Source organism: Schistocerca gregaria, chromosome 10, assembly GCF_023897955.1.
Source record: "Schistocerca gregaria isolate iqSchGreg1 chromosome 10, iqSchGreg1.2, whole genome shotgun sequence".
Classification (NCBI taxonomy): Eukaryota; Metazoa; Arthropoda; class Insecta; order Orthoptera; family Acrididae; genus Schistocerca; species Schistocerca gregaria.
The window spans coordinates 2,889,499-2,909,354 of NC_064929.1; positions in this window are offsets into that span (position 1 = coordinate 2,889,499).

Genomic DNA, 19,856 nt, shown 5'->3' on the forward strand with positions numbered 1-19,856 from the left:
ACACTCTGAAAGTCCACAGTTTCCAGAATGCCTCCAGATGTGCATCTCAAACTTCTACTGGTCTTTCAGGGAACGATCAAAGCGTAGACTCTTTAAGACATTACTCCCATGGAGGAAATTGCGCATGGTGACTGTTGTATTCAATCCCGATGCAATTTCTGTGTTTCATCAACACTCTGATAGTCGACAGGTTACAGAATGCCTCCAGATGTACATCGGAAACTACTACTGGTCTTCCAGGGAACGATCAAAGCATAGACTGTTTGAGACATTACTCCCATGGATGAAAGTGCGCATGGTGACTGTTGTATTCAATCCCGGTGCAATTTCTGTGTTTCATCAACACTCTGATAGTTCACTGATTACAGAATGCCTCCAGATGTGCCTCGGAGACTACTACTGGTCTTCGGGGAACGATCATAACGATGACAGTTTGAGACATTACTCCCATGGAGGAAAGTGCGCATGGTGACTGTTGTATTCAATCCCGATGCAATTTCTGTGTTTCATCAACACCCTGATAGACGACAGGTTACAGAATGCCTCCAGATGGTAATCGGAAACTACTACTGGTCTTCCAGGGAACGATCAAAACGTAGACTGTTTGAGACATTACTCCTATGGAGGAAAGTGCGCATTGTGACAGTTGTATTCAATCCCGATGCAGTTTCTGTGTTTCATCAACTCTCAGATAGTCCACTGATTACTGAAGTCCCCCAATGTGCATCGGAAACTACTACTGGTCTTTAGGGAACGATCAAAGCGTAGACTACTTGAGACATTACTCCCATGGAGGAAAGTGCGCATGGTGACTGTTGTATTCCATCCAGATGCAATTTCTGTGTTTCATAAACACTCTGATAGTCCACAGCTTCCAGAATGCCTCCAGATGTGCATCTGAAACTACTATTGGTCTTTCAGGGAACGATCAAATCGTAGAGTGTTTGAGACATAACTCCCATGGGGGAAAGTCCGCGTGGCAACTGTTGTATTGAATCCCGGTGCAATTTCTGTGTTTCATCAACACTCTGATAGTTCACTGATTACAGAATGCCTCCAGATGTGCCTCGGAAATTACTACTGGTCTTCAGGGAACGATCAAAGCGATGACAGTTTGAGACATTACTCCCATGGAGGAAAGTGCGCATGGTGACTGTTGTATTCAATCCCGATGCAATTTCTGTGTTTCAACAACACTCTGATACTCCACAGATTACAGAATGCCTCCAGATGTGCGTCGGAAACTACTACTGGTCTTCCAGTGAACAATCAAAGCGTAGACTGTTTGAGACATTACTCCTATGGAGAAACTGCGCATGGTGACTGTTGTATTCAATCCCGATGCAATTTCTGTGTTTCATCAACACCCTGATAGACGACAGGTTACAGAATGCCTCCAGATGATAATCGGAAACTACTACTTATCTTCCAGGTAATGATCAAAACGTAGACCGTTTGAGACATTACTCCCATGGAGGAAATTGAGCATGGTGAATGTTGTATTCAATCCCGATGCAATTTCTGTGTTTCATCAACACTTTGAAGGTCCACAGATTACAGAATGCCTCCAGATGTGCATCGGAACCTACTACTGGTCTTCCAGGGAACGATCTAAACGTAGACTGTTTGAGACATTACTCCCATGGAGGAAAGTGCGCATGGTGACTGTTGCATTCAATCCCGATGCAATTTCTGTGTTTCATCAACACTCAGATAGTCCACTGATTACAGAAGTCTTCCAGATTAGCATCGGAAACTACTACTGGTCTTCAGGGAACGATAAAAGCGATGACAGTTTAAGACATTACTCCCATGGAGGGAAGTGCGCATGGTGACTGATGTATTCAATACCGATGCAATTTCTGTGTTTCATCAACACTCAGATAGTCCACTGATTATAGAAGTCTTCCAGATGTGCATCGGAAACTACTACTGGTCTTCAGGGAACGATAAAAGCGATGACAGTTTGAGACATTACTCCCATGGAGGAAAGTGCACATGGTGACCGTTGTATTCAATCCCGATGCAATTTCTGTTTTTCAACAACACTCTGATAGTCCACAGATTATAGAATGCCTCCAGATGTGCATCGGCAACTACTACTGGTCTTCATGGGAACGAAAAAAGCGTAGACTGTTTGAGACATTACTCCCATTGAAGAAAGTGCGCATGGTGACTGTTGTATTCAATCCCGAGGCAATTTCTGTGTTTCATCAACTTTTTGAAGGTCCTCAGATTTCAGAATGCCTCCAGATGTGCATCGGAAAGAACTACTGGTCTTCCAGGGAACGATCAAAGCGTAGACTACTTGAGACATTATCCCATGGAGGAAAGTGCGCATGGTGACTGTGGTATTCAATCCCGATGCAATTTATGTGTTTCATCAACACTTTGAAGGTCCACAGATTACAGGATACCTCCAGATGCCCAACGGAAACTACTACTGGTTTTCCAGGGAACGATCAAATCGTAGACTGTTTGAGACATAACTCCCATGGAGGAAAAGGCGCGTGGCAACTGTTGTATTCAATCTCTATGCAATTTCTGTGTTTCAACAACACTCCGATAGTCCACAGATTACAGAATGCCTCCAGATGTGCATCGGAAACTACTACTGGTCTTCCAGGGAACGATCAAAGCGTAGTCTGCTTGAGACATTACACCCCTGGATGAAAGTGCGCATGGTGACTGTTGTATTCAATCCCGGTGCAATTTCTGTGTTTCGTCAACTCTCTGATAGTTCACTGATTACAGAATGCCTCCAGATGTGCCTCGGAAACTACTACTCGTCTTCAGGGAACGATCAATGCGATGACAGTTTGAGACATTACGCCCATGGAGGAAAGTGCGCATGGTGACTGTTGTATTTAATCACGAGGCAATTTCTGTGTTACATCAACACTTTGAAGGGCCACAGATTAAAGAATGCCTCCAGATGTGCATCGGAAACTACTACTGGTCTTCCAGGTAACGATCAAAGCGTAGACTGTTAGAGACTTTACTCCCATTGAGGAAAGTGCGCATGGTGACTGTTGTATTCAATCCCGATGCAATTTCTGTGTTTCATCAACACCCTGATAGTCGACAGGTTACAGAATGCCTCCAGATGTTAATCGGAAACTACTACTGGTCTTCCAGGGAACGATCAAAACGTAGACTGTTTGAGACATTACTCCCATGGAGGAAAGTGCGCATGGTGACAGTTGTATTCAATCCCGATGCAATTTCTGTGTTTCATCAACACTCAGATAGTCCACTGATTACAGAAGCGTTCCAGATGTGCTTCCGAAACTACTACTGGTCTTCAGGGAACGATAAAAGCGATGACAGTTTAAGACATTACTAACATGGAGGAAAGTGCGCATGGTGACTGATGTATTCAATCCCGATGCAATTTCTGTGTTTCATCAACACTCAGATAGTCCACTGATTACAGATGTCTTCCAGATGTGCATCGGAAACTACTACTGGTCTTCAGGGAACGATAAAAGCGATGACAGTTTGAGACATTACTCCCATTGAGGAAAGTGCGCATGGTGACTGTTGTATTCCATCCCGATGCAATTTCTGTGTTTCATCAACACCCTGATAGTCGACAGGTTACAGATTGCCTCCAGATGTGCATCGGAAACTACTACTGGTCTTCCAGGGAACGATAAAAGCGATGACAGTTTGAGACATTACTCCCATGGATGAAAGTGCGCATGGTGACTGTTGTATTCAATCACGGTGCAATTTCTGTGTTTCATCAACACTCTGATAGTTCACTGATTATAGAATGCCTCTAGATGTGCCTCGGAAACTACTACTGGTCTTCAGGGAACGATCAAAGCGATGACTGTTTGAGACATTACTCCCATGGAGGAAAGTGCGCATGGTGACTGTTGTATTCAAACCCGATGCAATTTCTGTGTTTCAACAACACTCTGATAGTCCACAGATTACAGACTGCCTCCAGATGTGCGTCGGAAACTACTACTGGTCTTCCAGTGAAGAATCAAAGCGTAGACTGTTTGAGACATTACTCCCATGTAGGAAACTACCCATGTTGACTGTTGTATTCCATCCCGATGCAATTTCTGTGTTTCATCAACACCCTGATAGTCGACAGGTTACAGAATGCCTCCAGATGATAATCGGAAACTACTACTGGTCTTCCAGGGAACGATCAAAACGTAGACTGTTTGAGACATTACTCCCATGTAGGAAAGTGCGCATTGTGACAGCTGTATTCAATCCCGATGCAGTTTCTGTGTTTCATCAACTCTCAGATCGTCCACTGACTACTGAAGTCCACCAGATGTGCATCGGAAACTACTACTGGTCTTTAGGAAACGATCAAAGCTATGACAGTTTGAGACATTACTCCCATGGAGGAAAGTGCGCATGGTGACTGTTGTATTCAATCCAGATGCAATTTCTATGTTTCATAAACACTCTGATAGTCCACAGTTTCCAGAATGCCTCCAGATGTGCATCTGAAACTACTACTGGTCTTTCAGGGAAGGATCAAAGAGTAGACTCTTTGAGACATTACTCCCATGGAGGAAATTGCGCATGGTGACTGTTGTATTCAATCCCGATGCAATTTCTGTGTTTCATCAACACTCTGATAAACCACAGTTTCCAGAATGCCTCCAGATGTGCATCTGAAACTACTACTGGTCTTCCAGGGAACGATCTAAACGTAGACTGTTTGAGACATTACTCCCATGGAGGAAAGTGCGCATGGTGACTGTTGCATTCAATCCCGATGCAATTTCTGTGTTTCATCAACACTCAAATAGTCCACTGATTACAGAAGTCTTCCAGATGTGCATCGGAAACTACTACTGGTCTTCAGGGAACGATAAAAGCGATGACAGTTTAAGACATTACTCCCATGGAGGGAAGTGCGCATGGTGACTGATGTATTCAATCCCGATGCAATTTCTGTGTTTCATCATCACTCAGATAGTGCACTGATTACAGAAGTCTTCCAGATGTGCATAGGAAAATACTACAGGTCTTCAGGGAACGATAAAAGCGATGACAGTTTGAGACATTACTCCCATGGAGGAAAGTGCGCATGGTGATTGTTGTATTCAATCCCGATGCAATTTCTGTTTTTCAACAACACTCTGATAGTCCACAGATTATAGAATGCCTCCAGAAGTGCATCGGAAACTACTACTGGTCTTCATGGGAACGAAAAAAGCGTAGACTGTTTGAGACATTACTCCCATTGAGGAAAGTGCGCATGGTGACTGTTGTATTCAATCCCGAGGCAATTTCTGTGTTTCATCAACTTTTTGAAGGTCCTCAGTTTACAGAATGCCTCCAGATGTGCATCGGAAACTACTACTGGTCTTCCAGGGAACGATCAAAACGTAGACCATTTGAGACGTTACTCCCATGGAGGAAAGTGCGCATGGTGACTGTTGTATTCAATCCCGATGCAATTTCTGTGTTTCATCACACTTTGAAGGTCCACAGATTACAGGATACCTCCAGATGCGCAACGGAAACTACTACTGGTCTTCCAGGGAACGATCAAATCGTAGACTGTTTGAGACATAACTCATATGGAGGAAAGTGCGCGTGGCAACTGTTGTATTCAATCTCAATGCAATTTCTGTGTTTCAACAACACTCTGATAGTCCACAGATTGCAGAATGCCTCTAGATGTGCATCGGAAACTACTACTGGTCTTCCAGGGAACGATCAAAGCGTAGACTGTTTGAGACATTACTCCCATGCATGAAAGTGCGCATGGTGACTGTCGTATTCAATCCCGGTGCAATTTCTGTGTTTCATCAACACTCTGATAGTTCACTGATTACAGAATGCCTCTAGATGTGCCTCGGAAACTACTACTGGTCTTCAGGGAACGATCAATGCGATGACAGTTTGAGACATTACGCCCATGGAGGAAAGTGCGCATGGTGACTGTTGTATTCAAACCAGATGAAATTTCTGTGTTTCATCAACACCCTGATAGACGACAGGTTACAGAATGCCTCCAGATGATAATCGGAAACTACTACTGGTCTTCCAGTGAACGATCAAAACGTAGACTGTTTGAGACATTACTCCCATGGAGGAAAGTGCGCATGGTGACAGTTGTATTCAATCCCGATGCAATTTCTCTGTTTCATCAACACTCAGATAGTCCACTGATTACTGAAGTCCCCCAGATGTGCATCGGAAAATACTACTGGTCTTTAGGGAACGATGAAAACGTTGACTGTTTGAGACATTACTCCCATGGAGGAAAGTGCGCATGGTGACTGTTGTATTCAATCCAGATGCAATTTCTGTGTTTCATAAACACTCTGATAGTCCACAGTTTCCAGAATGCCTCCAGATGTGCACCTGAAACTACTACTGGTCTTTCAGGGAACGATCAAAGCGTAGACTCTTTGAGACATTACTCCCATGGAGGAAATTGCGCATGGTGACTGTTGCATTCAATCTCGATGTAATTTCTGTGTTTCATCAACACTTTGAAGGTCCACAGATTACAGAGTGACTCCAGATGTACGTCGGAAACTACTACTGGTCTTCCAGGGACGATCAAAGCGTAGACTACTTGAGACATTACTCCCATGGAGGAAAGTGCGCATGGTGACTGTTGTATTCAATCCCAATGCAATTTCTGTGTTTCATCAACACTTTGAATGTCCACAGATTACAGGATGCCTCCAGATGCGCAACGGAAACTGCTACTGGTCTTCCAGGGAACGATCAAATCGTAGACTGTTTGAGACATAACTCCCATGAAAGAAAGTGCGTATGGTGACTGTTGTATCCAATACCGATGCAATTTCTGTGCTTCATCAACACTCAGATAGTCCACTGATTACAGAAGTCCTCCAGATGTGCATCGGAAACTACTACTGGTCTTCCAGGGAACGATCAAATCGTAGACTACTTGAAACATTACTCCCATGGAGGAATGTGCGCATGGTGACTGTTGTATTCAATCCCGATGCAATCTCTGTGTTTCATCAACACCCTGAAAGTCCACAGATTACAGAATGCCTCCAGATGTGCATCGGAATCTACTACTGTTGTTAAAAAGAACGGTGAACGCGTAGACTGTTTGAGACATTACTCCCATGGAGGAAAATGCGCATGGTGACGTATTAAATCCCGATGCAATTTCTGTGTTTCATCAACACTCTGATAGTCCACAGTTTCCAGATTGTCTCCAGATGTGCATCTGAAACTACTACTGGTCTTCCAGGGAACGATCGAAGCGTAGACTGTTTGAGACATTACTCCCATGGAGGAAAGTGCGCATGGTGACTGTTGTATTCATTCCTGATGCAATTTCTATGTTACATCAACACTCTGATAGTCCACAGATTACAGAATGCCTCCAGATGTGCATCGGAAACTACTACTGGTCTTCCAGGAATCGATCAAAGCGTAGACTGTTTGAGACATTACTCCCTTGGAGGAAAGTGCGCATGGTGACTGTTGTATTCAATCTCGATGCAATTTCTGTGTTTTATCAACACTCTGAAGGTCAACAGACTACAGAATGCCTCCAGATGTGCATCGGAAACTACTACTGGTCTTCCAGTGAACGGTCAAACTGTAGACTGTTTCAGACATTACTCCCATGGAGGAAAGTGCGCATGGTGACTGTTGTATTCAATCGCGATGCAATTTCTGTGTTTCATCAACACTCTGATAGTCCACAGATTACAGATTGATTCCAGATGTGCATCGGAATCTACTATTGGTCTTCCAGGGAACGATCAAAACGTAGACTGTTTAAGAATTGCTCCCATGGAGGAAAGTGCGCATGGTGACAATAGTATTCAATCCCGAAGGAATTTCTGTGTTTCATCAACTCTCAGATAGTCCACTGATTACTGAAGTCCCCCAGATGTGCATCGGAAACTACTACTGGTCTTTAGGGAACGATCAAAGCGTAGACTACTTGAGACATTACTCCCATGGAGGAAAGTGCGCATGGTGACTGTTGTATTCCATCCAGATGCAATTTCTGTGTTTCATAAACACTCTGATAGTCCACAGCTTCCAGAATGCCTCCAGATGTGCATCTGAAACTACTACTGGTCTTTCAGGGAACGATCAAATCGTAGAGTGTTTGAGACATAACTCCCATGGGGGAAAGTCCGCGTGGCAACTGTTGTATTGAATCCCGGTGCAATTTCTGTGTTTCATCAACACTCTGATAGTTCACTGATTACAGAATGCCTCCAGATGTGCCTCGGAAATTACTACTGGTCTTCAGGGAACGATCAAAGCGATGACAGTTTGAGACATTACTCCCATGGAGGAAAGTGCGCATGGTGACTGTTTTATTCAATCCCGATGCAATTTCTGTGTTTCAACAACACTCTGATACTCCACAGATTACAGAATGCCTCCAGATGTGCGTCGGAAACTACTACTGGTCTTCCAGTGAACAATCAAAGCGTAGACTGTTTGAGACTTTACTCCTATGGAGGAAACTGCGCATGGTGACTGTTGTATTCAATCCCGATGCAATTTCTGTGTTTCATCAACACCCTGATAGACGACAGGTTACAGAATGCCTCCAGATGATAATCGGAAACTACTACTGGTCTTCCAGGGAACGATCAAATCGTAGACTGTTTGAGACATTACTCCCATGGAGGAAATTGCGCATGGTGACTGTTGTATTCAATCCCGATGCAATTTCTGTGTTTCATCAACACTTTGAAAGTCCACAGATTACAGAATGCCTCCAGATGTGCATCGGAAACTACTACTGGTCTTCCAGGGAACGATCTAAACGTAGACTGTTTGAGACATTACTCCCATGGAGGAAAGTGCGCATGGTGACTGTTGCATTCAATCCCGATGCAATTTCTGTGTTTCATCAACACTCAGATAGTCCACTGATTACAGAAGTCTTCCAGATTAGCATCGGAAACTACTACTGGTCTTCAGGGAACGATAAAAGCGATGACAGTTTAAGACATTACTCCCATGGAGGGAAGTGCGCATGGTGACTGATGTATTCAATACCGATGCAATTTCTGTGTTTCATCAACACTCAGATAGTCCACTGATTATAGAAGTCTTCCAGATGTGCATCGGAAACTACTACTGGTCTTCAGGGAACGATAAAAGCGATGACAGTTTGAGACATTACTCCCATGGAGGAAAGTGCACATGGTGACCGTTGTATTCAATCCCGATGCAATTTCTGTTTTTCAACAACACTCTGATAGTCCACAGATTAAAGAATGCCTCCAGATGTGCATCGGCAACTACTACTGGTCTTCATGGAACGAAAAAAGCGTAGACTGTTTGAGACATTACTCCCATTGAAGAAAGTGCGCATGGTGACTGTTGTATTCAATCCCTAGGCAATTTCTGTGTTTCATCAACTTTTTGAAGGTCCTCAGATTTCAGAATGCCTCCAGATGTGCATCGGAAAGAACTACTGGTCTTCCAGGGAACGATCAAAGCGTAGACTACTTGAGACTTTATCCCATGGAGGAAAATGCGCATGGTGACTGTGGTATTCAATCCCGATGCAATTTATGTGTTTCATCAACACTTTGAAGGTCCACAGATTACAGGATACCTCCAGATGCGCAACGGAAACTACTACTGGTTTTCCAGGGAACGATCAAATCGTAGACTGTTTGAGACATAACTCCCATGGAGGAAAAGGCGCGTGGCAACTGTTGTATTCAATCTCTATGCAATTTCTGTGTTTCAACAACACTCTGATAGTCCACAGATTACAGAATGCCTCCAGATGTGCATCGGAAACTACTACTGGTCTTCCAGGGAACGATCAAAGCGTAGACTGCTTGAGACATTGGACCCCTGGATGAAAGTGCGCATGGTGACTGTTGTATTCAATCCCGGTGCAATTTCTGTGTTTCATCAACTCTCTGATAGTTCACTGATTACAGAATGCCTCCAGATGTGCCTCGGAAACTATTACTCGTCTTCAGGGAACGATCAATGCGATGACAGTTTGAGACATTACGCCCATGGAGGTAAGTGCGCATGGTGACTGTTGTATTTAATCACGAGGCAATTTCTGTGTTACATCAACACTCAGATAGTCCACTGATTACAGAAGTCTTCCAGATGTGCATCGGAAACTACTACTGGTCTTCAGGGAACGATAAAAGCGATGACAGTTTAAGACATTACTCCCATTAAGGGAAGTGCGCATGGTGACTGATGTATTCAATCCCGATGCAATTTCTGTGTTTCATCATCACTCAGATAGTGCACTGAATACAGAAGTCTTCCAGATGTGAATAGGAAAATGCTACAGGTCTTCAGGGAACGATAAAAGCGATGACAGTTTGAGACATTACTCCCATGGAGGAAAGTGCGCATGGTGATTGTTGTATTCAATCCCGATGCAATTTCTGTTTTTCAACAACACTCTGATAGTCCACAGATTATAGAATGCCTCCAGATGTGCATCGGAAACTACTACTGGTCTTCATGGGAACGAAAAAAGCGTAGACTGTTTGAGACATTACTCCCATTGAGGAAAGTGCGCATGGTGACTGTTGTATTCAATCCCGAGGCAATTTCTGTGTTTCATCAACTTTTTGAAGGTCCTCAGTTTACAGAATGCCTCCAGATGTGCATCGGAAACTACTACTGGTCTTCCAGGGAACGATCAAAACGTAGACCATTTGAGACGTTACTCCCATGGAGGAAAGTGCGCATGGTGACTGTTGTATTCAATCCCGATGCAATTTCTGTGTTTCATCACACTTTGAAGGTCCACAGATTACAGGATACCTCCAGATGCGCAACGGAAACTACTACTGGTCTTCCAGGGAACGATCAAATCTTAGACTGTTTGAGACATAACTCATATGGAGGAAAGTGCGCGTGGCAACTGTTGTATTCAATCTCAATGCAATTTCTGTGTTTCAACAACACTCTGATAGTCCACAGATTGCAGAATGCCTCCAGATGTGCATCGGAAACTACTACTGGTCTTCCAGGGAACGATCAAAGCGTAGACTGTTTGAGACATTACTCCCATGCATGAAAGTGCGCATGGTGACTGTTGTATTCAATCCCGGTGCAATTTCTGTGTTTCATCAACACTCTGATAGTTCACTGATTACAGAATGCCTCTAGATGTGCCTCGGAAACTACTACTGGTCTTCAGGGAACGATCAATGCGATGACAGTTTGAGACATTACGCCCATGGAGGAAAGTGCGCATGGTGACTGTTGTATTCAAACCCGATGAAATTTCTGTGTTTCATCAACACCCTGATAGACGACAGGTTACAGAATGCCTCCAGATGATAATCGGAAACTACTACTGGTCTTCCAGTGAACGATCAAAACGTAGACTGTTTGAGACATTACTCCCATGGAGGAAAGTGCGCATGGTGACAGTTGTATTCAATCCCGATGCAATTTCTCTGTTTCATCAACACTCAGATAGTCCACTGATTACTGAAGTCCCCCAGATGTGCATCGGAAAATACTACTGGTCTTTAGGGAACGATGAAAACGTAGACTGTTTGAGACATTACTCCCATGGAGGAAAGTGCGCATGGTGACTGTTGTATTCAATCCAGATGCAATTTCTGTGTTTCATAAACACTCTGATAGTCCACAGTTTCCAGAATGCCTCCAGATGTGCACCTGAAACTACTACTGGTCTTTCAGGGAACGATCAAAGCGTAGACTCTTTGAGACATTACTCCCATGGAGGAAATTGCGCATGGTGACTGTTGCATTCAATCTCGATGCAATTTCTGTGTTCCATCAACACTTTGAAGGTCCACAGATTACAGAATGACTCCAGATGTACGTCGGAAACTACTACTGGTCCTCCAGGGACGATCAAAGCGTAGACTACTTGAGTCATTACTCCCATGGAGGAAAGTGCGCATGGTGACTGTTGTATTCAATCCCGATGCAATTTCTGTGTTTCATCAACACTTTGAATGTCCACAGATTACAGGATGCCTCCAGATGCGCAACGGAAACTGCTACTGGTCTTCCAGTGAACGATCAAATCGTAGACTGTTTGAGACATAACTCCCATGAAGGAAAGTGCGTATGGTGACTGTTGTATCCAATACCGATGCAATTTCTGTGTTTCATCAACACTCAGATAGTCCACTGATTACAGAAGTCCTCCAGATGTGCATCGGAAACTACTACTGGTCTTCCAGGGAACGATCAAATCGTAGACTACTTGAAACATTACTCCCATGGAGGAAAGTGAGCATGGTGACTGTTGTATTCATTCCTGATGCAATTTCTATGTTACATCAACACTCTGATAGTCCACAGATTACAGAATACCTCCAGATGTGCATCGGAAACTACTACTGGTCTTCCAGGAATCGATCAAAGCGTAGACTGTTTGAGACATTACTCCCTTGGAGGAAAGTGCGCATGGTGACTGTTGTATTCAATCTCGATCCAATTTCTGTGTTTTATCAACACTCTGATAGTCCACAGATTACAGATTGATTCCAGATGTGCATCGGAAACTACTACTGGTCTTCCAGTGAACGATCAAACCGTAGACTGTTTCTGACATTACTCCCATGGAGGAAAGTGCGCATGGTGACTGTTGTATTCAATCGCGATGCAATTTCTGTGTTTCATCAACACTCTGATAGTCCACAGATTACAGATTGATTCCAGATGTGCATCGGATTCTACTATTGGTCTTCCAGGGAACGATCAAAACGTAGACTGTTTAAGAATTGCTCCCATGGAGGAAAGTGCGCATGGTGACAGTAGTATTCAATCCCGAAGGAATTTCTGTGTTTCATCAACACTCTGATAGTCCACAGATTACAGATTGCCCCAAAATGTGCATCGGAAACTACTACTGGTCTTCCAGGTAACGATCAAAGCGTAGACTGTTTGAGACATTACTCCCATTGAGGAAAGTGCGCATGGTGACTGTTGTATTCAATCCCGATGCAATTTCTGTGTTTCATTAACACTTTGACGGTCCACAGATTACAGAATGCCTCCAGATGTGCATCGGAAACTACTACTGGTCTTCCAGTGAACGATCAAACCGTAGACTGTTTCAGACATTACTCCCATGTAGGAAAGTGCGGATGGTGACTGTTGTATTTATTCCTGATGCAATTTCTGTGTTTCATCAACACTTTGAATGCCCACAGATTACAGATTGCCTCCAGATATGCATCGGAAACTACTACTGGTCTTCCAGGGAACGATCAGAGCGTAGATTGTTTGATACATTGCTCCCATGGAGGAAAGTGTGCATGGTGAGTGTTGTATTCAATCCCGATGAAATTTCTGTGTTTCATCAACACTTTGAAAGTCCACAGAATACAGAATGCCTCCAGATGTGCATCGGAAACTACTACTGGTCTTCAGGGAACGATCTAAGCGTAGACTGTTTCAGACGTTACTCCCATGGAGGAAAGAGCGGATGGTGAGTGTTGTATTCAATCCCAATGCAATTTCTAAGTTTCATCAACACTCTGATAGTCCACAGATTACAGATTGCCTCCAGATGTGCATCGGAAACTACTACTGGTCTTCCAGGGAACGATCAAACCTTAGACTGTTTCAGACATTACTCCCATGGAGGAAAGTGCGCATGGTGACTGTTGTATTCATTCGCGATGCAATTTCTGTGTTTCATCAACACCCTGATAATCCACAGATTACAGATGGATTGCAGGTGTGCATCGGAATCTACTATTGTTCTTCCAGGGAACGATCAAAACGTAGACTGTTTGTGAATTACTCCCATGGTGGAAAGTGCGCATGGTGACTGTAGTATTCAATCCCTTTGCAATTTCAGTGTTTCATCAACACTTTGACGGTCCACAGATTACAGAATGCCTCCAGATGAGCATCGGAAACTATTACTGGTCTTCCAGGTAACGGTCAAATAGTAGACAGTTTGAGACATTACCCCCATGGAGGAAAGTGCGCATGGTAACTGTTGTATTCAATCCCGATGCAATTTCTGTGTTTCATCAACACTCTGTTAGTCCACAGTTCCCAGAATGCCTCCAGATGTGCATCTGAAACTACTACTGGTCTTCCAGGGAACGATCAAAGCGTAGACTGTTTGAGACATTACTCCCATGGAGGAAAGTGCGCATGGTTACTGTTGTATTCAATCCCGATCCAATTTCTGTGTTTCATCAACACTTTGAAGGTCCACAGATTACAGAATGCCTCCAGATGTGCATCGGAATCTACTACTGGTGTTCCAGCGAACGGTCAGAGCGTAGACTGTTTGAGACATTACTCCCTTGTATGAAAGTGCGCATGGTGACTGTTTTATTCAATCCCGAAGCAATTTCTGTGTTTTATCAACACTCCGATAGTCCACAGATTACAGAATGCCTCCAGATGTGCTTCGGAATATACTACTGGTCTTCCAGGGAACGAAAAAAGCGTAGACAGTTTGAGACATTACTCCCATGGAGGAAAGTGCGCATGGTGACGTATTAAATCCCGATGCAATTTCTTTGTTTCATCAACACTCTGATAGTCCACAGTTTCCAGAATGTCTCCAGATGTGCAACTGAAACTACTACTGGTCTTCCAGGGAACGATCAAAGCGTAGACCGTTTGAGACATTACTCCCATGGAGGAAATTGCGCATGGTGACTGTTGTATTCAATCCCGATGCAATTTCTGTGTTACATCAACACTCTGATAGTCCACAGATTACAGAATGCCTCAAGATGTGCATCGGAAACTACTACTGGTCTTCCAGGAATCGATCAAAGCGTAGACTGTTTGAGACATTACTCCCTTGGAGGAAAGTGCGCATGGTGACTGTTGTATTCAATCCCGATGCAATTTCTGTGTTTTATCAACACACTGAAGGTCAACAGACTACAGAATGCCTCCAGATGTGCATCGGAAACTACTACTGGTCTTCCAGTGAACGATCAAACCGTAGACTGTTTCAGACATTACTCCCATGGAGGAAAGTGCGCATGGTGACTGTTGTATTCAATCGCGATGCAATTTCTGTGTTTCATCAACACTCTGATAGTCCACAAATTACAGATTGATTCCAGATGTGCATCGGAATCTACTATTGGTCTTCCAGGGAACGATCAAAACGTAGACTGATTAAGAATTGCTCCCATGGAGGAAAGTGCGCATGGTTACTGTTGTATTCAATCTCGATGCAATTTCTGTGTTTCATCAACACTTTGAAGTTCAACAGATTACAGAATGCCTCCAGATGTGCATCGGAAACTACTACTGGTCTTGCAGGGAACGATCAAATCGTAGACTACTTGAGACATTACTCCCAAGGACGAAAGTGCGCATGGTGGCAGTTGTATTCAATCCCGATTCAATTTCTGTGTTTCATCAACACTTTGAAGGTCCACAGATTTCAGGATGCCTCCAGATGCGCAACGGAAACTACTACTGGTCTTCCAGGAAACGATCAAATCGTAGACTGTTTGAGACATAACTCCCATGGAGGAAGGTGCGCGTGGAAATTGTTGTATTAAATCTCTATGCAATTTCTGTCTTTCAACAACACTCTGATAGTCCACAGATTACAGAATGCCTCCTTATGTGCATCGGAAACTACTACTGCTTTTCTAGGTAACGATCAAAGCGTAGACTGTTTGAGACATTACTCCCATGGAGGAAAGTGCGCATGGTGACTGTTGTATTCAATCCCGATGCAATTTCTGTGTTTCATGAACACTCTGATAGGCCACAGTTTCCAGAATGCCTCCAGATGTGCAACGGAAACTAATACAGGTCTTCCAGGGAACGATCAAAGCGTAGACTGTTTGAGACATTACTCCCATGGAGGAAAGTGCGCATGGTGACTGTTGTATTCAATCCCGATGCAATTTCTGTGTTTCATTAACACTTTGACGGTCCACAGATTACAGAATGCCTCCAGATGTGCATCGGAAACTACTACTGGTCTTCCAGTGAACGATCAAACCGTAGACTGTTTCAGACATTACTCCCATGTAGGAAAGTGCGGATGGTGACTGTTGTATTTATTCCTGATGCAATTTCTGTGTTTCATCAACACTTTGAATGTCCACAGATTACAGATTGCCTCCAGATATGCATCGGAAACTACTACTGGTCTTCCAGGGAACGATCAGAGCGTAGATTGTTTGATACATTGCACCCATGGAGGAAAGTGTGCATGGTGAGTGTTGTATTCAATCCCGATGAAATTTCTGTGTTTCATCAACACTTTGAAAGTCCACAGAATACAGAATGCCTCCAGATGTGCATCGGAAACTACTACTGGTCTTCAGGGAACGATCTAAGCGTAGACTGTTTCAGACGTTACTCCCATGGAGGTAAGAGCGGATGGTGAGTGTTGTATTCAATCCCAATGCAATTTCTAAGTTTCATCAACACTCTGATAGTCCACAGATTACAGATTGCCTCCAGATGTGCATCGGAAACTACTACTGGTCTCCCTGGGAACGATCAAAGCTTAGACTGTTTCAGACATTACTCCCATGGAGGAAAGTGCGCATGGTTACTGTTGTTTTCATTCGCGATGCAATTTCTGTGTTTCATCAACACTCTGATAATCCACAGATTACAGATGGATTGCAGATGTGCATAGGAATCTACTATTGGTCTTCCAGGGAACGATCAAAACGTAGACCGTTTGAGAATTACTCCCATGGTGGAAAGTGCGCATGGTGACTGTAGTATTCAATCCCGATGCAATTTCTGTCTTTCATCAAAACTCTGATAGTCCACAGATTACAGATTGCCTCCAGATGTGCATGGGAAACTACAACTGGTCTTCCAGGGAAAGATCAAAGCTTAGACTGTTTCATACAATACTCCCATGGAGGTTTGTGTGCATGGTGACTGTTGTATTCTATCCCGATGGAATTTCTGTGTTTCATCAACACTTTGAAGGTCCACAGATTACAGAATGCCTCCAGATGTGCATCGGAAACTACTACTGGTCATCCAGGGAACGATCTAAGCGTAGACTGTTTCAGACGTTACTCCCATGGAGGGAAGTGCGCATGGTGACTGTTGTATTCAATCCCGATGCAATTTCTGTGTTTCATAAACACTCTGATAGTCCACAGTTTCCAGAATGCCTCCAGATGTGCACCTGAAACTACTACTGGTCTTTCAGGGAACGATCAATGCGTAGACTCTTTGAGACATTACTCCCATGGAGGAAATTGTGCATGGTGACTGTTGTATTCAATCCCTTTGCAATTTCAGTGTTTCATCAACACTTTGACGGTCCACAGATTACAGAATGCCTCCAGATGAGCATCGGAAACTATTACTGGTCTTCCAGGTAACGGTCAAAGTGTAGACTGTTTGAGACATTACCCCCATGGAGGAAAGTGCGCATGGTAACTGTTGTATTCAATCCCGATGCAATTTCTGTGTTTCATCAACACTCTGTTAGTCCACAGTTCCCAGAATGCCTCCAGATGTGCATCTGAAACTACTACTGGTCTTCCAGGGAACGATCAAAGCGTAGACTGTTTGAGACATTACTCCCATGGAGGAAAGTGCGCATGGTTACTGTTGTATTCAATCCCGATGCAATTTCTGTGTTTCATCAACACTTTGAAGGTCCACAGATTACAGAATGCCTCCAGATGTGCATCGGAATCTACTACTGGTGTTCCAGCGAACGGTCAAAGCGTAGACTGTTTGAGACATTATTCCCTTGGAGGAAAGTGCGCATGGTGACTGTTTTATTCAATCCCGATGCAATTTCTGTGTTTTATCAACACTCCGATAGTCCACAGATTACAGAATGCCTCCAGATGTGCATCGGAATATACTACTGGTCTTCCAGGGAACGAAAAAAGCGTAGACTGTTTGAGACATTACCCCCATGGAGGAAAGTGCGCATGGTGACGTAATAAATCCCGATGCAATTTCTTTGTTTCATCAACACTCTGATAGTCCACAGTTTCCAGAATGTCTCCAGATGTGCAACTGAAACTACTACTGGTCTTCCAGGGAACGATCAAAGCGTAGACTGTTTGAGACATTACTCCCATGGAGGAAATTGCGCATGGTGACTGTTGTATTCAATCCCGATGCAATTTCTGTGTTACATCAACACTCTGATAGTCCACTCATTACAGAATGCCTCAAGATGTGCATCGGAAACTACTACTGGTCTTCCAGGAATCGATCAAAGCGTAGACTGTTTGAGACATTACTCCCATGGAGGAAAGTGCGCATGGTGATTGTTGTATTAAATCGCGATGCAATTTCTGTGTTTCATCAACACTCTGAGAGTCCACAGATTACAGATTGATTCCAGATGTGCATCGGAATCTACTATTGGTCTTCCAGGGAACGATCAAAACGAAGACTGATTAAGAATTGCTCCCATTGAGGAAAGTGCGCATGGTTACTGTTGTATTCAATCCCGATGCAATTTCTGTGTTTTATCAACACTCCGATAGTCCACAGATTACAGAATGCCCCCAGATGTGCATCCGAATCTACTACTGGTCTTCCAGGGAACGAAAAAAGCGTAGACTCTTTGAGACATTACTCCCATGGAGGAAAGTGCGCATGGTGACTGTTGTATTCAATCCCGATGCAATTTCTGTGTTTCATAAACACTCTGATAGTCCACAGTTTCCAGAATGTCTCCAGATGTGCATCTGAAACTACTACTGGTCTTCCAGGGAACGATCGAAGCGTAGACTCTTTGAGACATTACTCCCATGGAGGAAAGTGCGCATGGTGTCTGTTGTATTCAACCCCGATGCAATTTCTGTGTTACATCAACACTTTGAATGTCCACAGATTAAAGAATGCCTCCAGATGTGCATCGGAAACTACTACTGGTCTTCCAGGAAACGATCAAAGCGTAGACTGTTTGAGACATTACTCCCTTGGAGGAAAGTGCGTATGGTGACAGTTGTATTCAATCGCGATGCAATTTCTGTGTTTCATCAACACTCTGATAGTCCACAGATTACAGATTGCCTCCAGATTTGCATCGGAAACTACTACTGGTCTCCAAGGGAACGATCAAAGCGTAGAATGTTTGAGACATTACTCCCATGGAGGAACGTGCGCATGGTGACTGTTGTATTCAATCCCGATGCAATTTCTGTGTTTCATCAAAACTCTGATCGTCCACAGATTACAGAATGACTGCAGATGTGCATCGGAAGCTACTACTAGTCTTCCCGGAAACGATCAAAACGTAGACTCTTTGAGAATTACTCCCATGGAGGAAAGTGCGCATGGGGACTGTTGTATCCAATACCGATGCAATTTCTGTGTTTCAACAACACTCTGATAGTCCACAGATAATAGAATGCCTCGAGATGTGCATCGGAAACTTCTACTGCTCTTCCAGGGAACGATCAAAACGTAGACTGTTTGAGACATTACTCCCATGGAGGAACGTGCGCATGGTGACTGTTGTATTCAATCCCGATGCAATTTCTGTGTTTCATCAGAACTCTGATAGACCACTGATTACTGAAGTCCTCCAGATGTGCATCGGAAACTACTACTGGTCTTTAGGGAACGATGAAAGCGATGACAGTTTGAGACATTACTCCCATGGAGGAAAGTGCGCATGGTGACTGTTGTATTCAATCCCGATGCAATTTCTGTGTTTTATCAACACTCTGAAGGTCAACAGACTACAGAATGCCTCCAGATGTGCATCGGAATCTACAACTGGTTTTCCTGGGAACGATCAAACCGTAGACTGTTTGAGACATTACTCCCATGGAGGAAAGTGCGGATGATGACAGTTGTATTCAATCCCGATGAAATTTCTGTGTTTAATCAACACTCAGATAGACCACTGATTGCTGAAGCCCTCCAGATGTGCATCGGAAACTACTACTGGTCTTTAGGGAACG